The 12,551-nt window shown below is 33.1% G+C and overlaps 2 pseudogenes; both read left to right on the forward strand.

Annotated features, from left to right (window-relative positions):
• Nucleotides 1-283: 283 nt before the first annotated feature.
• LOC17874644 lies at nucleotides 284-6,833 on the forward strand (annotated as a pseudogene).
• A 4,431-nt stretch (nucleotides 6,834-11,264) lies between these two features.
• The window catches only part of LOC17876961, a 4,183-nt pseudogene continuing 2,896 nt past the window's right edge, over nucleotides 11,265-12,551 (forward strand).

Below are 12,551 nucleotides of genomic sequence, written 5' to 3' on the forward strand. Positions count from 1 at the left end.
TTCCCGTTGCCTATCTGCTTCATTGATTCGAATGTAAATGTTAGAGAAGTTACTTGATGCTTGTGTAGACTTTTCTCATATTTGTGCCATGGAAATAGCAAAACCACTACAGAACCCAAATGACTTTGATTCTAAAGAAAAATCAATGAACGAAGCTTCCTCTCTTGCTAGTTACTAAAGACTCTGTTCTCAGTCAATGGAGTCAACATCAGTTAAGAATCTTATCCTCTCTTATACCAAAAAATAATAATAACTTGTGATCAACGTTCATTTGTATAGTCTCTTCTACATAGCTCTCTTTAACGCTCTCTCCAATCATCTCTCCAATCATACTTGCTAATGGATTCTTCTTCTTTTTTCCTTACCACTGTTGTTGCTGCAACAATAGGCTTCTTTACCATTTTATTCACTATTTTTAAAAAACTCAGACTCCATCGAGAAGAGGACAAAAAAACTTCATCTCCTCCACCTTCCTTGTCTCCTTCATCTCCTCCATCTCCTTCATCTCCTCCATCTTCTTTGAATCGCATCTGGACACACCATGCTTTCCAAGTTTCCGAGGGGAAGATGTTCGTAGAGACTTTCTAAGTCACATCCAAATGGAGTTTCAAAGAATGGGAATCACATTATTCATTGATAATGAGATCAAGAGAGGAGAATCCATCGGTCCTGAACTCATTCGGGCCATTAGAGGATCCAAGATCGCAATTATCTTACTCTCGAGAAACTACGCTTCTTCGAGTTGGTGTCTTGACGAATTGGTAGAAATTATGAAGTGCAAAGAAGAATTGGGTCAAATGGTGATGGCTGTTTTCTATAAAGTGGATCCGTCTAATGTGAAAAAACTAACCGGAGATTTTGGGAAAATCTTCAGAAAAACTTGTGCTGGTAAAACAAAGCAGGTCACTGGGAGATGGAGACAAGCTTTGGCTAAAGTAGCAACTATCGCTGGTTACCATTCAAGCAACTGGTTTGTTGTTTTCTATCTCCATTTAAATATGTTAATTTTTCTATTTCTAACAAAAATCTAATTGTATAGAAAAGCATTAAAAAACTAGATTGACCCAAATAAAGAGATTAATTACTAGACTAACTTATAAAATATTTGGGTTAGATGAGTATTTTTCATTACAAAAATACCCTTTTCTGCTTTGTTAGGAAAGAAAAAAAAGTCAACATTACCCTTTACAAAATAATCAGCAATTTTCGTAAAAGTCTGTCGTTAATGTTGTTAATGTAGTGACAGTTTTATTTTTGTACGACAGATTTATTATAGAATGACAGATTTTCTATGACAGATTTATTTTTAATGACAGATTTGTTTGGAAATAGTTACGACAGATTTAATATTAGTGACAAATTAATTTTTTTATGACAGACTTTTAAATGTAACGATGACAGACTTTTGTTATATAGGACATATTTTTGTAATGTATGACAGATTTGTGAAAATATTTGACAGATTTATTTTGTTAGTTATTTCAGATTTTTTTTCCCAAAAAAAAATTGTCGTGTATTGACAGACTTGTTAACAGAAAATTAATTACTAGTTTGACTAATAGTGATGACAGATTTGTGTGAGGTTATGACAGATTGTAAAAATTTACTAAAAAACTGTCACTTGATAACAGATTTGTTAAACTTTGTTAAAAATTGCTAGAATGACCTATGTATGTAATGGCAGATTAATTTATCTTGTGACAGTTTTTTTTTTTCTGTAATATTTGTTTATGTAGCAACCTAATTGTAACATGTAATGACAGATATTTTGATGGGTTATGACAGATTCTATAACAAATTTTAATGAAGGTTCTATGACAGTTGTTTTTTCCGAGTAGTGACATAGTGATTTTTTTTTACTTATTACGACAAATTTTTTTAAAGATTATGACAGATTTATTACTATGTTATGCGACAGATTTGTATAAGGTGTAGCGACATACATTTTTAAAAGTAAGTGTTAAGTTTGCCATATAAAACCGTAAAAAAAAATTAGGGTTTTTGGAAGTTACGTCTTGTTTTGTTTTGCCTCGCTTCCTCCTCCTCTCCATCGACTTTTGATAATGTTTATTATATTTTTGAACTTAACTTGTTAAATAATATTTATTTATGTATTATGATAAATAAAATTTCCATTTAGTTTATATATATATTTTTAATATTTTCGTTCATAAATTTAGTAGAAAACATAAGATAAAAATAAACTTTATGTTTTGATTATTTCTATATTATGTATTTTTGAATGTTTTATGTAAGTTTAATTTTTGAAAAAAAATTATAATATAGAAAAATATTATAAATTTTTTCATTTTATTATGACAGACTTAATATATGTGTGACAGACTTTTCTATTAATTGCCATTTTTTAGGTTTAGGTTTTTTGGACTTTTTACATAAATATTGTGTCATTCTAGTAATGACAAAAAACAGAGGGTTAATCCAGTTATTTTTAGCCAAATTTGTGTCAAACTAGTTAAATTTCACATTTTTTAATGTGTGATTTCTCCATAATTGTTTCATCGATGTAGTGATCTCTTTTATTGTTAGGGATAATGAGGCGGCTATGATCAAAGAAATCTCTACTGATATTTCCAACAAGTTGAATAATTCAGCATCATCAAGTGATTTCGACGGGTTGATTGGTATGAAAGCTCATTTGAAGAAGATGGAACAATTGTTATGCCTAGATTCAGACGAAGTGAGGATGATAGGGATTTGGGGTCCTTCTGGGATAGGGAAGACCACCATTGCTAGAGTTGCATACAACAAATTCTCCAACAAATTTCAGCTAAGTGTCTTTATGGAATCTATAGAAGTAAAGTATACAAGACCTTGTTCTGATGACTATGGTGCAAAGTTGCACTTACAACAACTATTTATGTCTCAAATAACCAACCAAAATGATATGAAGATTTCTCATTTAGGAGTGTTTAAAGACAGGCTAAAAGACAAGAAAGTTCTTGTTGTTCTTGATGGTGTGGACCAGTCAATGCAACTAGATGCCATGGCGAAAGAACCTCGGTGGTTTGGTCCTGGGAGTCGGATTATCATCACAACCCAAAATCGAAAGCTTTTTAGGATACATGGGATCAACCATATTTACAAGGTGGATTTTCCACCGGATGACGAGGCTCTTCAAATCTTTTGCACGTATGCTTTTGGTCAAAAGTCCTCTAAAGTTGGTTTTAAAGAACTTGCTCGAGAAGTTACAAAACTTGCTGGTAAACTCCCTTTGGGTTTAAGGGTTATGGGCTCTCATTTTCGAGGAATGTCTAAGCAAGAGTGGAAAAAGGAATTACCAAGGCTAAGGACTAGCCTTGATACCGATATTCAAAGCATTTTGAAGTTCAGTTATGATGCCTTAGATGACGAAGAAAAATATTTGTTTCTTCATATAGCTTGCTTTTTTAATTATCAAGTGATTGAGAAAGTGGTTACTCATCTTTCATATCTATTATTGGATGCGAGAAAAGGGCTTAACGTCTTAGCTGAAAAATCTCTCATATCTATAGAGTATGGAAGTGTACGTATGCATAATCTGCTAGTCCAACTAGGTAGAGATATAGTTCGTAAACAGTCTATTCATGAGCCTGGAAACCGCCTATATTTAATTGATGCAAGAGAAATTTATGAAATACTCATTGACGATGTACGAGTAAGTCTTAAATATCTCTCAAAAAATCTAGTTTATTTGATATTGAACAAAATCTTATTATTTTTGTTCCTTTTTCAGGCTAGTAGAAGATTGATAGGCATAAATTTCAATTTCGGCACGAAAAGCGTCAAGAAAAGTTTTAATATAAGTGAGAGAGCCTTTCAACGAATGACTAATCTCCGGTTCTTAAGATTTGAGGGGGATCACAATACATTAGATCTACCATGTGGTCTAGATTATATGTCTCGAAATCTTCGATTATTACGATGGACGTATTTTCCGATGACATGTTTGCCTCCTATTTTCAACCCGGAGTTCATAGTTGAAATAAATTTGAGGAATAGCAAACTTGAGAAGCTGTGGGAAGAATTTAAAGTAAGTAATTTTTTTTGTTTTTCATAAAATTTATATTAAATTCAAATAAATATAATTTCCTTAATATAATTTTATGTCAGTTAATTATTAAAAGCAAGTAAAAGTGTTTTTATGTTCTTTTGTACAGTTTGTTTTTTGGATTAAGTTTAGATAAAATGTTCTTACTCTTTGTCTGTACAGCCGCTTCCAAATCTCAAGTGGATGGATTTGTATTCGTCTAAGAACCTAAAGGAGCTTCCTGATCTCTCAACAGCCACCAATCTTCTAGAATTGAATCTCGGAGGTTGCTCCAGCCTAGTGAAGCTCCCATCTACTATTGGGTATACTAAAAGTCTTCAGAAATTGAATCTTGGTTATTGCTCAAGTCTGATGCGTCTCCCCTCTTTCATTGGAAGTTCCACTAATCTCCAAATATTATATCTTCGTGGATGCTCAAGTTTGGTGGAGCTTCCTTCTTTTTATGGTAATTTCATCAATCTAAAAGATTTGGATCTTAGCAATTTAGCATGTCTGGTGGAGCTCCCTTCCTTTGTTGGTAATGCTACTAATCTAGAGATTTTGGACCTTAGCGATTGCTCAAGTCTGGTAAAGCTTCCCTTTTCTATTGGAAACCTTCAGAAGCTGCAGAGATTGAATTTACACGGATGCTCGAAGCTAGAGTATCTTCCGACCGACATCAACTTGGAATCTCTGGATATACTTGAACTCACTGATTGCTTGCTGTTGAAATTGTTTCCTGAGATCTGCACGAGCCTTAGAATTCTCGATCTCAGAGGAACTGCAATAGAAGAAGTGCCTTCATCAATCAAATCTTGGTCTCATCTCACAAGTTTGAGTATGACATACAGTGTAAAACTCAAGGAATGTCCTCATGCTTTTGACACCATCACAACTCTGTACGTGGATGATGACGAAATACAAGAGCTTCCTCCATGGGTCAACGAATTCTCTCGTCTGGAATTACTTCTACTCAATGGATGCAAAAAGCTGGTGTCAATCCCACAGATTCCAGATTCCCTCATTGCCATAACTGCAATTGATTGTGAGTCCTTGGAAGAGTTTCCTCCGTGGATCAACAAATCCTCTCGTCCGTATCCACATCAACTCTTGCTCAAGGGATGCAAAAAGCTGGTATCACTCCCACAGATTCCAGATTCCCTCACTTACATAATTGCAGAAGATTGTGAGTCCCTAGAGAGACTAGATTGCTCCTTTCAAAGTAAAGATACTGATCTTCTCAGTTTTGCTAAGTGCTTCAAATTGAATCAAGAAGCCAGAGACTTCATCATCCGAACACGGACTAGAGGTTATGCGGTCTTACCTGGTGGAGAAGTACCTTCATACTTCACTCACCGAGCTGCCGGAGGTTCCTTGACAATTAATTTAAATGAGAAGCCTCTTCCTACATCCATGAGATTTAAAGCTTGCATTTTGCTGGTTAATGAAAATGAAAATGACACTCGCTCTAGCGTTACTGTTACGTGTAAAAATAGCAGGATGCGACTATATGACATTTTTACAGAGCATCTGTACATATTCGAAGTGGGAATGGACGTGACTTCCAACGAGCTTGTCTTTGAGTTCAAGGTCGACCGTAACAACTGGAAGATAGCACAATGCGGGGTGATCCAACTCTCAGAGGTCGCTTGATGTAAACATGACAAGGCGATTACAGAGACACACCCCTTGGTGAAACTGAAGTCTATGGCAAAGTACTGGAGACTGTCACTACAATTGAAGAGCATAATGAGAGAAGCAACAAGGTAACATAATCTACGTTTATAGATTTTGTACAATATTAAGGGAATTTGAAATCTTTGTGTATATGCAACCTTAATTCTTCTTTTAAAGTTTTAATCATGAACCATTATCTGAAGAAAGCATTTGAATATTATGTAGCCTATTGTGTTAAATCATCTCATTAACAAATGTGAGAAATATTTAAAGTTGTATTTCCAACATTGATTATGGTACGTGATCAGCTTATGCATTTTTATAGTTTGTTTTTTCAACCACAGGTTAGTAATCCGTCAATGCAATTTATGTTGTATGAGACAATGTCAACCAACCGCTTTGGAGGTCAAGACAGGGGACTAAAGCAAAGAGTTGTTGTGTTGGTTTTTAAATCGCAGGAACGTTGGACGCGTTTCTGAAAATGATTCGATACGAAGGGCTTTACGGGTTTTACAAAGGGATGAGCACAAAGATAGTGCAAAGTGTGTTAGCCGCTGCAGTTCTGTTCATGATCAAGGAAGAGCTTACGAAGGGAGCTAAGTGCAAGCCTTCTTAAATAAACGCTATCCAACTAGCATTGTTAGATTGGTAACGGTTATGCCCTAGTCTTGGATTGCAATCAAATTCTGAGTTTTTGACCAAAATTAATTTACATGCGTTCTTGTATGGAGATGAGGCAATATGATATAAGTACGTCGGCAGTATCTTAAGATTGTAACATATTCTTGCAGGTAAAAATGTCAAAAAAAGATCTTAAACTTTCAAATTTAGGACGATTAAAACATAACTTTCGGAATGTCGTTTAAATCACAAAGTTAGCCGCTGCGGTTTTGTTCATGATCAAGGAAGAGCTTACGAAGGGAGCTAAGTTGTTGCTCTCAAATGCCAACTCTAGCAAACTCAAGTCCAAGCCTTCTTAAATAAACGCTATCCAACGACAACACACGCTATACTTATGGTACGTTACGTGTGAGCTTATGATTTTGAAGCTTCTCTTATGTTGTTTGTCTAGGTGCATTTTTATTGTTTATTTTTCAACCACATGTCAGTAAAGTCACGACTTCAAACCAAACAGGTCATGACAGGGGACAAAAGACAACAATGCAAAGGTTATATCCCTCTTGCAATAATAAGATCATCAAAAACTCATTTCTCAATTAAAGCAAAGAGTTGTTGTGTTGGTTTTGAAATCGCAGGACCGTTAGAGGAGATACTGAAAATGATTCGATATTAAGGGCTTTACGGGTTTTACAAAGAGATGAGCACAAAGATAAGTGCAAAGTGTTTTAGCGGCTGAGGTTCTGTTCATGATCAAGGAAGAGCTTGCGAATGGAGCTAAGTTGTTTCTCTCAAACTCAAGTCCAAGCCTTCTTAAATAAAGATTATAAGATTGAAATAAAATAAAACAGATTAAATTTCCAATAATAAAATAAATGTATTTAAATGACATTTCGGAAGTTGGGGATTTAAACGTCCATAATTTGAAAGTGTATGATTTTTTTTGACATTTTTCCTTTTAATTTATCACACACTATTGTCGTGCATTTCAATAAGGGTTAATTGCATGTGGACACACTTTCAAAACTTTAATTGCATTATGACACACTTATAAACTCATGGTGCACTTTGGAAAAGTTTGTTTACTCTCTCACCCTCACTTTGACAACATATTAACTCATTTGCCATCCCAACTAAAATTCCACGCAACTAAACACTTACGTTCTCTTCCTCTTCCTTTTCTTCTTACTCTTTTTCAATTCTTTCCCTTTTTTCTCTTTCTCTTTCTCATTTTTTTTCTTTCTTTTTTTATAATCACTTTATCTTGTTATTATAACAATATTTTATATTTATTTTTGTACAATACTCAATATTTCCATTTTTCCTATATTTGAAGATGCATTTTACTATATTTCTGGATAAATTATATTATATATATTATCCATTTGTAGTTGACCATTTATTCGCTGATAATTGTATAGTCAATTGTAATATCATTTCTGGATATACATATTTGTGTTTGGACATTTTAGCAACATGTGGTTACTTTTTACATGTTTTAGTATATAATAAGTGCATATATACATGGGAACATTTCAATAAAAATGAGTGTAAATTAGTGTCTCTGTACATGTGAACATATGGACAATAATCGTCTATCCAACGTCGAAGATGAGAGTATTAAGAATGATTGGAAGCATTTTTGGACAGAATAGGTTATCGATATCCAAAAAACCTCATCCACATGATCACAAAGAGCATCGTCACTACCGATTTAAATCTGTAAAAACGAAAAACCAAAAAAAATAAAAATACTCAGAAGCACTTACCTAGATCTGTCATGCAAAATGATTGAGAAATTAGTATATACAAGTTTAACATAAACGAGAAAACTGAGAAGCACTTACTCTATTCAAGTTTAACATAAACGAGAAGACATATCGTCGATATGTTGGAGAAAACGAAACAGCTATGTACCACTTTATGGATATTGTCCAATATATGCAGTTTTGTGGATGTTGTCTAATGGACGTTGGACTTGTTGCTTTTGTTCAAGACTTGAATTTTCCCTAACATGTCATTTGTTTGAATAATGTAACGATGGGAAAGAGTTCATGGATAACCATGATAATGTCGAAATTTGGTTTGGGGATTTAGTAAAACTTTTAAACATGAAGAAATCTTCTCATGTCGAGTATATCGGATGGACAAGATTCATGGACAACAATAATAAGAGAGAGATAGTGTGTTTGGATATTTTCAACTATCCACCATCTTATAAACATTTTGATCACATATGTCCATTTTCAAATATCCACTTTCAATAATCTATTTTCTCAAAAATTCACATTAGTTTCACAAATTTTATGGTGTCAATGTTGTACTCTCCATATGGACAATATAATTTGCACTTTAAATATAGCAAAATGGATCTCATTATATAGAAAAAATACAATTAGCATGTATTGTACAAAAATAAATAAAAAAATATTTTCTTGATAATACATAAAATTGACAATAAAAAAAAAACTAAGGAAAATGAGAAAGAGAAAAAGAATTTGTATATCAACACATTTGAACTATACCTACGTCGTCGTTATTCTTCAACCAGTTTTTGAAATAACTATTTGTCACTAACATGTTTTATTATAATATTAAATTGTAAAAGTGTTGGGTAACTATAGTTTTTAAATCAAACGGACGACGACGACAATTGGAAACAGACGAGACACAATTTTACTTTATTAGGACAGTTTGTGTCTTTTTTTGGCGCAAACAGTGGCCAAAGTACACCAACAATTGGAAAGTGTGTTTTTTGTAAGTTCTCCCCTTAAAGTGTGTTTATATGTAAATCACCCTTTCAATAATGATTGCAATTGTTTATTGTTTTTTTACAAGATTACTAGAGACTTTTTGTTTGATCTGATGACTTAAATGATTCTACATAAGGTTTATACGAAGATCCAGTCCAGAGATTATTTAACTTATTTTCGTAAAATGTAATTGTAATTTTTTTTTCCTTTGGTTTTGTGAAATGTAAACGTTTATCATGAATTTTTTTTTTAGTTTCAAAAAGTCTATTGTATTCTTCTACGAAAACTATGACTGATGCCAACATACTTTCAATTTGTTACATCTGCATCCATGTCAGCTATTACCAAAAAATAATATAAATCTTCTTTTATAGCGTTTTCTTCCTCTTTAATAAATTCTTCAGTTGTAAATGTGTAAAACAATTTTCACTCTCTCTTCTGGTTTTGATTATTTATTTCAGCCTCAACATGACTTGTAACACGTTAGATCATGGGTTAGTCTTTGTTGTTCGATAATTGTTTTGTATAATCTATATAATGATGGACGTACTAATCATTTCTTATAATGTACAGATTCTCAACTTAGCTTAAAACAAATTTAATGGAATATATAACGACAAATATTATTATAAACATAGTTAATAATTAAAAAAAAAACTTATTATTGATCCATTGTTTTTGAGAAATATAAGGCCATATAATCAAAATTATCAATGGGTTTTAGAGAGTATGTTAGGGTATTAAGGTTATAAAAATAAATCAAAATTGATTAATTTTACTAAGATACTTGAGTTGGGTATGTTGGAGAAGGATTTTTTTTGTGGGTTAAGAGACGCCACGTGGCGCAATCGGATTGGGTAAGTTTTTTTTTTTAATTTTTTAATTTTTTAATTTTTTTTGGAGAATGATTCTTTTGGTGGGTTATGACATTATATTTTTTTTTTTAAAATTTTTTTATTTTTTTTTGTAAACCATTTATTATGACATTACTATAATTTCTATGAATTGGGTAAGTTGATAATTATATTATGACATAACAATTTTCAAATTTAACTATCAATTTGATGAATCGATGTTAAGAAAAACCCAATAAAATTAGCCATACATGAAAAACACAAGTCAATTTTCTTATATTACAAATTATAAAAAAAATCTAAAATACCCAACTTAAGATCCTACCAATAAACACATCTCAAAACTAAAAACAAAATAAAAGCTCTTAAACTCTACTTTTTCAAATTTAATACTAAATTAATACTAACATACCCTAACTAACATTCTTCCTATAATGTTAGCTTTCAGTTGCTAGAGGAGCTCTTGTCTCCTTAAAATCCTCTGTTCTTGGAGTGTAATCGTTTACTCTACCTTAGTCAATCAAACTGTTTGCCAAAAAAAAAAAAAACTTTCAGCTCCTTGGGCGCCAAAATTGATTATTCTGTGCAAAATACACATATAACACATTAATTGTATTGTTTCATGATCCATGGAGAAAATTATCATAGTATTGGATTTTTATTGCCTAAAGAAGGTGAGAAACCAAAATTCTCACAAATTGCAAAGGTTTATCTTCACATGTGTTATAAGTCAAGAAGACTTTGTTTGTGAACAAACCATCGGCAAATGTTATGCACTAACTTAAGTATTGATTATAGCTTCTCTTCTTAGTTCTTACCCTGGAGACTTCACAATATTGATCATGATTTCTTTGCTACTTCCATGAATTTTCCGTTGCCTATCTAATGTAAATGTTAGAGAAGTTACTTGTGTATACTTTCTCATATTTAATTTGTGTCATGAGAAATAACGAAGCTTCCTTCTTTGTTACTTGACAATGCTTTTGTATACTTTTCTCATATTTGTGTCATGCATGGAAGTAGCACAACCACTATAAACCCAACATGACTTGTTCTTTGTTCTCATATACTTTAAACTTTTTGTTACTAAAAAAATATTTGAACGAAGCTTCCTCTCTTGCTAGTTGCTAGCCTAGTCAATGATCATTAAAAATAAATATGATCAATGTCAGTGGAGAAACTTATCAAAATTAAAAATAAATAACATTTGCTAAGTCAATGTGTCAACGCTCTTTTGTAATGTATACATAGTCTCTTTGCAACTTGTGATCCTTCTCCACATAAGCTCTCTTTAACGTTCTTTGATATTATTCATATCTCCATTCATACTTGCTAATGGATTCTTCTTCTTTTTTCCTTACCACTGTTCTTGCTGCAACAATAGGCTTGTTCACGATTTTATTCACGATTTTTAAAAAACTCAGACTCCATCAAGAAGAGGACGAAGAAACTTCATCTCCTCCATCTTCCTTGTCTCCTTCATCACCTCCATCTTCCTTGTCTCCATCATCTCCTTCATCTTCTTTGAATCGCATCTGGACACACCATGTCTTTCCAAGTTTCCGTGGGGAAGATGTCCGTAGAGACTTTCTTAGTCACATTCAGATGGAGTTCCAACGAATGGGAATCACAACATTCATTGATAATGAGATCAAGAGAGGAGAATCCATCGGTCCTGAACTCATTCGGGCGATTAGAGAATCCAAGATCGCAATTATCTTACTCTCGAGAAACTACGCTTCTTCGAGTTGGTGTCTTGACGAATTGGTGGAAATTATGAAGTGTAAGGAAGAATTGGGTCAAATGGTGATGGCTGTTTTCTATAAAGTAGATCCGTCTGATGTGAAAAAACTAACCGGAGATTTTGGGAAAATCTTTAGAAAAACTTGTGCCGGTAAAACAAAGCAGGACACTGGGAGATGGAGACAAGCTTTGGCTAAAATAGCAACTATCGCTGGTTACCATTCAAGCAACTGGTTTGTTGTTTTCAATTTTCATTTAAATCTGTTAAATTATCTAACACACATCTAAATGTACATATTTATAGCTTGGTTTTCTTAAAGCATAGAAATTAAATTCATAGTATTCTAGTGTGTGTTTTGTACATAATTGTTTAATCGATGTAGTGATCTCTTCTATTGTTAGGGATAATGAAGCGGCTATGATCAAACAAATCTCTACTGATATTTCCAACGAGTTGAATAATTCAGCATTATCAAGTGATTTTGACGGGTTGGTTGGTATGAGAGCTCATTTGAAGAAGATGGAACCATTGTTATGCCTAGATTCAGATGAAGTGAGGATGATCGGGATTTGGGGTCCTTCTGGGATCGGGAAAACCACCATTGCTAGAGTTGCATACAGCAAATTCTCCAACAATTTTCAGCTAAGTGTCTTTATGGAATCTTTAGAAGTAAACTATACAAGACCCTTTTCCGATGACTATAGTGCAAAGTTGCACTTACAACAACAATTTATGTCTCAAATAACCAACCAAAATGATATGAAGATTTCTCATTTAGGAGTTGTTAAAGACAGGCTAAAAGACAAGAAAGTTCTTGTTGTTCTGGATGGTGTGGACCAGTCAATGCAACTAGATGCCATGGCGAAAGAAACTTGGTG

Source organism: Capsella rubella, unplaced genomic scaffold (assembly GCF_000375325.1).
Source record: "Capsella rubella cultivar Monte Gargano unplaced genomic scaffold, Caprub1_0 scaffold_8, whole genome shotgun sequence".
Lineage (NCBI taxonomy): Eukaryota > Viridiplantae > Streptophyta > Magnoliopsida > Brassicales > Brassicaceae > Capsella > Capsella rubella.